Source organism: Rhipicephalus sanguineus, chromosome 10, assembly GCF_013339695.2.
Source record: "Rhipicephalus sanguineus isolate Rsan-2018 chromosome 10, BIME_Rsan_1.4, whole genome shotgun sequence".
In the NCBI taxonomy this organism is placed as follows: domain Eukaryota; kingdom Metazoa; phylum Arthropoda; class Arachnida; order Ixodida; family Ixodidae; genus Rhipicephalus; species Rhipicephalus sanguineus.
Window position 1 is genome coordinate 126893285 of NC_051185.1, and position 9013 is coordinate 126902297.

The following is a 9013-nucleotide window of genomic DNA, read 5'->3' on the forward strand; positions in this document are numbered from 1 at the left end:
TGGCATATGCCGAGCTAAGCCACTGCAAATTTTTCTGCAGACAACGCAGTCAACAGCAGAGAGCCGTATACCTGAACTTACGTCTACGTTAATATCATTAATAAAAATTATGAATAGCAAAGGCCCCAACACAGATCCCTGTGGGACGCCCGACGTGATCTCAAGAAAATCCGATTTAATGCCATTCAAGACAACACATTGGCGGCGTTGTGCCAAGTAATTCTCGATCCAGTTAAAAAGTATTTCATCTATGTTGAGTATTCGTAATTTTTCAAGCAGCAGAGGTTGGGAAACAGTGTCGAAGGCTTTGCTGAAGTCTAAAAAGATGCACTCTGTTTGCCTACCTAAATCAATTGCAGATACTAGGTCGTTATAGAACTCAAGAAGCTGGGTCGTACATGAAAAGCCTTTACGAAACCCGTGTTGAGCCTTCGTTATCAACTCGTTATCCAACAAATGCTTCATTATAGCTTTGTATATAATATGTTCAATAATCTTACACGATATCGATGTAAATGAGATAGGTCTATAATTTGTGAGGTCTTTTTTGTAACATCCTTTGTGAATCGGGACTACATTTGCTACCTTCCAGTCTTGCGGCAACTGACCAGTGCATAATGATTTTTCAAAGATCAGATAAAGGTAAAGTGCAATGGGGTGAGCGCACTGTTTTAGTACTCTCGGAGAGACACCATCAAGACCGGCAGCTTTACTTTCGTCGAGATTCCCGAGCAAGGCCTCAATACCGCTAACACTAATTTCGAGTGGTTGCATAAGGGGAACACAACTACCTGGCAAGGGTGAGCTCAATGCAGACTTAGGAAGAAAAACTGATTGAAAGAAATCATTTTAGCACTTGGCTTTTTCTGCATCGCCGGAAAGAGCGCGCCCATTGAAAATAAGTTCACTTATTCCAACGTGATCAGACCCACATTTCTTTAAATACTGCCAGAAAGGTTTAGGATTTAGTCTCATATTTTCATTTAATCGTTTTAAGAAGGGCTGCTTTCCATTTTCTGACGTGTTTTTATATTCGCGTGTTAGTTCCTGTAGCTTCTTATAATGAACTTTACCTTTCGTTTTTTTTTGTATCTTTTAAATACGCGTCTTCGTTTATTAATTAGTTTCAGAATACCATAAGTCAACCATGGCTTTTTAGGCTTCTTAAGCTTATCATAGTCAATACTCCGTATGAACTGATCTGAAAATTCAAGTAACTTGTTTTTAAATATGTTCCACAAGTAATTTACGTAATGTTCTTCTGCCAAACATTCAAATACAGGCAAATCATCGAGAAACCTTGCGGAAATTGACGAATAATCGCCTTTATCAAAAAAGAACACCATTCTACTGGTACGTTTTGTTACTCTATGAATTTTTGTTCTAATACTTGTTACAACAACCTGATGGTCGCTAATCCCTGGAATAATATCAACATTACTTACATTTGTCGAGTTACAAAAGAGAAGATCAAGGGTATGATAAAGTCTTGTGGGTTCAAAAACGCACTGTATCAACCCAAAAGTATCAACAATGTTTTTCATTCCTTGGTTAGTACCGCTGGCATGCAACACCTCGCACCAGTCCTTTTAAATGCGGAGCATTTCTTAGTCGCACCTGTGGCGTCGGCGGCGCCGTCCACACCCCCACTGCGCATGCTCGGCTCGTCTCGTGCCGGCAGCAAGCCTCTCCTCTCCCTCCCTTCCTCCCTCCCCCCGTCCTCTTCCTCGAACGCGGGCGGTGTGTAAATAAGCGGCGTAGCGCGCGTTCGGAATTCAGTCAAGGAAGTCTTTACTTGGCTTTCGCTTGACTTGACGCTTTGCTTGACTCGAGTAGATGCGATGGAAGCAACAGTACCTTCAATCAGCATCCCACCACTCGTTGAAAGCAACGTTACCCCACCCTCACCGCCGTCGGCGTCAACAACAGCAAGCAACGCAGAAGACAAGGCTGCGAAGAGACGAGCATACGACGCTGAACGCAAGCGTTTGAAGCGAGCTGCGGACCCAGAACTTCGTGCACGCTGGAGCCGTTCAAGTCGTACTTGTGCGCATCGTGTAACAATTAAGCATTCCCAAACCATACCCAATACGCAACATTCACGCGATACCCCCACCACTCTGCGACGCATTTAATCGAGTTCCCCCCGTGGGAAGATGCGGGTGATTTTTTTTTCCATTATAGATCGAGTAAATTGAAATCATCCGCTAATAGTATAATACGGTCAGACGCATGCGAAACGATATCAGCTGATATTTCCATAATACAGGAGTTTGGTGGTAAATAAACGCCCCAGCCACGAAAAAAAATTGCTACCCACTGCAACAGTACACCTAACCGACCCGACTGCGTCATCACCGGTGTCAAGAATAGAGGATGAGAGGGACGAATGAACTAACAAAAAAACACCACCGCCAAGACTTGGCCTATTTTTACGATAGGCAGTATAGTTATTGGGAAACACTTCGTTATCAGCGATAGATGGATCGAGCCAGGGTTCTGTACCAAACACGATATCTGCCTTCGCGGACTCAACCAAGCCAGCAAACTCACCTATTTTGTTTATTGCACTTCGGCAATTCACCACTGCAATAATTAAATCACGATGACCGCAAGTAGTACAATTTACATGCCACCGTTTAGACATAGCAACGACTTCTTCCTTTTCATCGTCCCATGTAAACGCTGTCATCGCCCCATGTAAATTTGAGTGTATGATCGCGGTTTTATGCGCAACTTGAAAAAATAGGCGTTACTTTTCACGTCCCGAATAAAATGAGATTATAATCCTCATTTCGCTCTGCTATGGACCCTAAATTTTGACAAGTTTCGGATTGTCAAGGCGCGATGTTTGTCGAACGTTAGCTCCATGGAAGTTTCAGCCAGTGAAAAATAGTAACTGCGAGAAGAAATGCAAGTACTCGCGTCCATACTACCTCTATGAAAGTCATCGTATTGATTACACAAGCAGAACTAGCATGTGAAAGTAAGATGGCCCACGGAAAAATAAAGAAAATGGCACGTGAACTCTCGCGTTAACACGCATACAGTGACTGAAGCTTTAGTGCAATGTGATAAAAGACAAGACGTGCGAGGCGCCGCCGTGATAGCGTTATGCCGCCGGGCACAGTCCCATCCAGACCGCCAAGACCTTCGAAGAATCTGTATGGCCCAGCGTGTTGTCCTAGGCTTTTGTCGTCGACACAATGACGGCGGAAAACTCTGAACGCTATCGCAACGTTCGTTTTTACTTAAAATAGTGGAACGCTACTTTTGGGGAGGGCAGGATAGAGGTTGGACAACACGGCAAAGGGCTCTCATATGACAGGACAGGCGCTGACTGCCACAAAGTTTGCTGAAATCATACACATTATGTTTTGTAACAAATGAAGGCAATGAGCGCACGCGTAGTAGTAAGCGAACAACACAATAGGGCAGGCTTACTGCAAAGCTATAAACTTATGTTTAGTATTCTAAATTCGCAGGCACGCAGGAATGTAGATGTGGTTCGCACGCACGTGCCGCCTTTCTGCATGATAGAGAATGCTCCTGATAGTTCGCCAGCTAATCTGTTACTACCTCTGCTTTGAGTTTGATTTGCTGAAGTCGTGGTTGATGTTCATGACCGTTGATGTTCCTTCATGATCATGGTCATGATCGTTCATGTTCCTTGGCGCACTGGCTGATGCAGCTCTCAGTTTCACCATAGTGAGCTTTCCCATATGATAGGGGATCTCGTAACTCACACCCGTGGCACACTGCACCTACGGCTTCGTGTGTTTCCACAGCTGGGAGTCACGTGGTCGCTACTGCAGACCATGGGGCACAACCTGGCCAACTTATGTGGCACAGAGAAGAAGGTAGAGACACCGTACTTGGTGCCAATCGTTTTTAGATTGTGGAAAACTATATGCATGTAGCGTACCATTACTGCTTTGGCGTCGATGCGTTCTTATCTGCGAGGCTTCCTCTGTCTCTCCTTGAGTTGTTGTAGTACTGACTGTATTATGGCTGCCCGTACGTGGTCTTCACTTAGTATCGAAGCTTGGGCGTGTTGGTTAGACATCGGAGGGGATACAGCGCAAGAGAAAACGAGCGTCGCCTTTCTTGTCCTCGTTTTCTCTTGCGCTGTATCCCCTCCGTGGTCTTCACCTTCAGAGCGTGTCTACTTCCCCTTCAAAGCTCGCTGGCGTCAAGTGAGGGCACGCTTGATGAGTGCCAATCAATATATAGGGTCGCAATTGCCCTCTTGAGAGTTTTAGGCTGAGCAGAAACAAAGGGTAAGATATCTTTGTTATCTCCAATGTGATAGCACCAGCAAACCAGTGTTGCGGAATGGGCGCCTCCATTCCATTCCAATTCCATTCCGGGGAATTAGAACTTGCCGGAATTCCATTCTTCTCAATTCCTCGGAATTAAATAACTTAGCCCATTCCCACTCCGGGAATGGCCGGGCAGTTCAATTCCATTCCTGTAATTCCTCAATGTAGGAAAGGCATCTTGACAGTTTTATCGAGTTCAGAATTAACGCCCCATAAGCTGATGTCATCAGATGTATGAAGAACTGCAAAAGTACGCAAAACACGTTATTAAAGCCGAGGTATAGTAGCTTGGTGATATATCTCGTCCAGTACAACCACCCTACTAATTCCCATAGGGGCAGTTCTCCCGCTACCTACAGACAATTTTACGTACGGGATTCGGTGCCGCCATGCTGGGCTTCAGAGTGTTACGGTGGGCGTATACACATAAAAATTGTTGGGTGGGGTGCATTCGGCGTTTCCTGACTTTGTCACTTCGCGTCAGGGGATACAAAAATAAGAAAACATTCGTTTAACAGCCCATGATGGCGGCGCCCATATGCCTTACGTAACATAGTCTATAGTATTTGCATGGTCAGCATGTTTGAACGAACGGTGATGTGTTAACATTTTTTAAGCTTAAATGTGTTAATGTTAATGCTAAAATGATGCTAAATGTGTTAATGCTAAAATGATGACACAGCGTATCTTTGTGCTGACAAAAGTAGTATTCAAGAAGTCTAAGCAGTTTTGCCAGGCGTTTGTAGAAGTCGTGAATATGGAGAAAACTAAGATTTGGTTAATAGGGAAAAAAACCATCTAGATCTGCTGGTATTAGTTGTAACAGTGCACCACTTGGACACCTTGAGCCTTTGCAACTTATAGAAGCGCTGTTTCGAATATGCGTCAAAAAGTCACACTTTCCACGCAAGGGCGAAGCAACGAATGCGATAGCAACAAATTGTAGTGTTACACGAAGTCAGGATGGTAGCAAACTGTATTGTATCCGATCTCGCGTAACTACAAAACGCTGGTGTAAGAGAATACGGCCTCTCCAGGGAAGGATACTCTCCGCATAGTCACTTCGCGTTGAGAGCGCAGCACGTAGAAGGGTATGCGAGCCGCCCGCTGTGCTGGCTTTCGAGATAGCGCGCGCGCCAGCGATCGCGACCGCGCCCTTAGATTCAAAGTTCAAAGTAACTCCTCGTGCGACAACTACCCCCGCCCCCACCTCGCGTCTTTTCATGGTCGTTAAAGACGGGCGGGTAGTTTCCTCTGTGCTTCAATGGCAGGCCTCCCGAGCGGGTGATGTTATCGCATGCACCCTCCGAGCGACGAAAATGGGTCGGCTCGTTTGATCTCTGCTACGGCCGCGTTCGTCGCCTCTGCTCGCGTGCTTTTACCCACCATAGAACATACAATGCGCGGGGGGATCTTATCAATTCTTACTTCATACCAGAAGAACATGACGGCGACGGCAAAAGCACGCCGAGACTGTGCATATAATTCCTATCGCAATAAAACTATCTATGAGGTACCTCTCAACGCAGCCACAAGCGTACGCTGGCCTATTGCGGGGCCGCTCTGTCGCCCCGTATCCGGTAATCTAAAGTCAGCTATAGACTAATAGATAAGGTGAAAGTTCATCGCAGTAGCGAAGGCCCTTTCCCGTCGATGAAGCCGCTTCTGCTGACGAAGCGGTTTCGCTGACATCACTGGCTTCGGTATACTTGACAGCCGCATTCGAAGTGTGCGTCTGTGACCAGCAACTCCTGGAAGGTCCCCTGAAGGAGCGTCAGTGTAGCCGTCATTGTCTACTACCGACTTGGAAAGGGGCGTCCGTAGTCAATCCGTGGCTAATGTTTGCTTGCCCAAAAGAAATCTGCGCAAAATCAAGCAGCTTCACGAATATGTACCCTGAAACCATGCCGCAAAGTCCACTTAGAACACAACAGGCCAATACCAGGGTGTATCGCGGAATGAAATAAATTCGTGCGCTTTCAATGAACAGTGATGAAGGCTGCTTTGCGTTGATCATTCTGAATTTCCTTGTGGTCCAAAATGTGACCTACGACCAAGCGGCAAGGAAAAAAAATTCCGTCACTGAGCACTGTACACTAGGTTATACGATCACAAGATATACTCCTCGGAAGCTCAGCAAGCGTTTACTGCCCGTTCTCGCGCGAACCATGGTTAGCATCATTATCAGCTTGTATTTGTGCACTGCAGTACAAACACCTTTCCCAATTATCTTTTCAATCTTGTGCAAGCTCATTTCATTTTACCCTGCGGACTTCTTGATTTTGTCACTCGATCCAACTCGCTGTCGTCCACGTATGCGGTTCTCATCCCTTGGTATCCATTCCGTTGCTCAAACTGACCACCGGTTGTCTGTCCGACAGATTACCTGCCCTGCTCAGGTTCATTTCTTTGACTTAATGTCCACCGCGATATTGGCTCCCCGTCTCATTGCTCTGCCTATCTCCTAATATTACGCCTATCATACTGCGGTCCAATAAGTGCGGCGTGGTCCTTATCGTCTTTATTTTTGAATTTCTTTGTTGTGCTCCACGTTTCTGCCCAATTTGTTAGAACATGCGTTGTGCAACTGCTGCATAACATTCACTCTAGGGACATCGGCAGATTGCCTGTCATGATTAGGGAATGCAGGTCATATGCGCTCCAGCTCTTCGCTGAAATTACTTTTCATGAGTCCATTAGTGAAGGACCTAGCTATACATACTTCTGTGCTGACTCCAAAGGGCAGTTGCCAACTTCTGAACGCTTTTTTTGCACCACACACTTCAGTATTACATTTTGCTTCAGTATATTATTTTATTGCTTTTCTTTAGTGTTTTTCTTCGTTTAGATCTTCAACTTTTTTCCCATTCTTCGCCACCGTTTCTGAAGACCACCTATGTTATTTCTAAATTTTAAATTTTTCTCCTTGCGTCTTTGTAACATAGTTGCTCGAATGCTTGTAAGCATGCAGTGAACATTATAAATACTGTGTATCGTTTCTGATTCCTTTGTCTACCAGAATTTTAAGAGCGACAGGCCGACGCCTACTGCATGCAAGAGGCGACATTGGCAAGGGTTGGCTTGAAAGACAAGATGATCAACTGAAATTCCAAACGTAGCCATCAACATTGTTGTTCGTCTATTTTACAGGCAGACCCGACTATACAGAATGCAGCTTCCGCTGTTCCGCAACTAACCGGGAGCCCCGTTGAGGGCGTTCGACCTCCGCCAGGGAAGGGACATCCAGGCAAAGCTCACCCTAGGCAACGCGACACGGGCGCCTCTACATTCAACACTGTTGACCGGGTAAGTAGGCTACATTCTTCTCTTGCGGATACGGTGTCAGTACACGATTAACAAGATACATATTTGGTCGAGTTAGGAGAGAAATATGGAGTTCAAAGGGTAGGGCAAAGACGCAAATATCAAGCGAGGAAAACGGACAACTCAGCTGCATACTAGAGGGCGGCACATATTGAATGACACGAACACATCGGAAAAAGGGCACTGTACAGATAGCTCAGTCGTGATCTCTGAGAAACGCATTAATGACAAATTCGAGCGATTACCAGCCCCTACACGGCCATAAATGGAGCAAGCAAAAATAGAGTCATCAAAAGCAAACAACGCATTTCTAAAAAAAGTTGCCAGACATTGCTCATCCAACTTATCCCCATTCTAAAAACAGTATGTACTTCAGGCACAGTGCAACAGATGCAATGGCAATGTCGTATGATAATACTTCATGTGGTTTAACCTCTAAAAGCCACGATATGATTATGGTAGACGTCGTAGTGAAGGGCTCCGGAAATTTAGATCACCTGGGGTCCTCAAGCATTTTCACTTCCATCGAAAATGAGGCCTCCCCGGCCTGTATTCGATCCCGTGATCTGCGGGTCACCAGTCGAGCACCATAACCACTAAACCTCCGTGGCGGGTAATGTTCGTATCACTGAATGTATTAATGAAAGCCTGTTAATGGAAATACCATATCTTAAATAGCTTAAACCCTTTAATGGGAGAACCTGTGCCCAATAAACTAAGTAACTGAATGTATAAGCATCGCCACGGTGGTGTTGTAGTTGTGGTGCTCGACAATGCTGTTCTTGGGACGTTAAACCCCAAAAATATTATATGAATATATAACCAATGCGTACTGCGAACTCATAGCGGCGGTCACAATCATCGGCCTTCGGCAATCTGATCTTCGGCGGAACGCGCCATCTTTTATAAATCAGTGATCGAACCTCCCAGCGTTGTCGCGGGTGCTGGCGTAAGCGTCTGAATAAACTTGGCTAGTCGCGTCCACCACGTTATCTTCACAGAAAAAAGTTGGAGGACGCTTGAGCGTCGACTTGAAGAATAGCATGCGATAGCCTAATCGGACCCTGTTCGCATCGCGTTCTCATTCGCTAGCCTGGCTTCGCTTTTCAGTGCACACCCAAACCGTGCCGCAAGGAAAGGGACGTCTGTGAGCCTGTGAATCGGCGATTTCAAGCTATCCAAGAATGTATTCAGCAAGTGCCCCCTACGACATGAATCTTCCTTTCCGAATTGAATCTTCCGTAAGGCAATACGCGCACCTGTACAACTGCACACGTTGTCGATGCGGCTGTTCACAATAATAAATAATTATGCATCTCCGCTTTCCAACTGATGGGTCTTCAAGCCAACCACTCGTCGCGCAATTC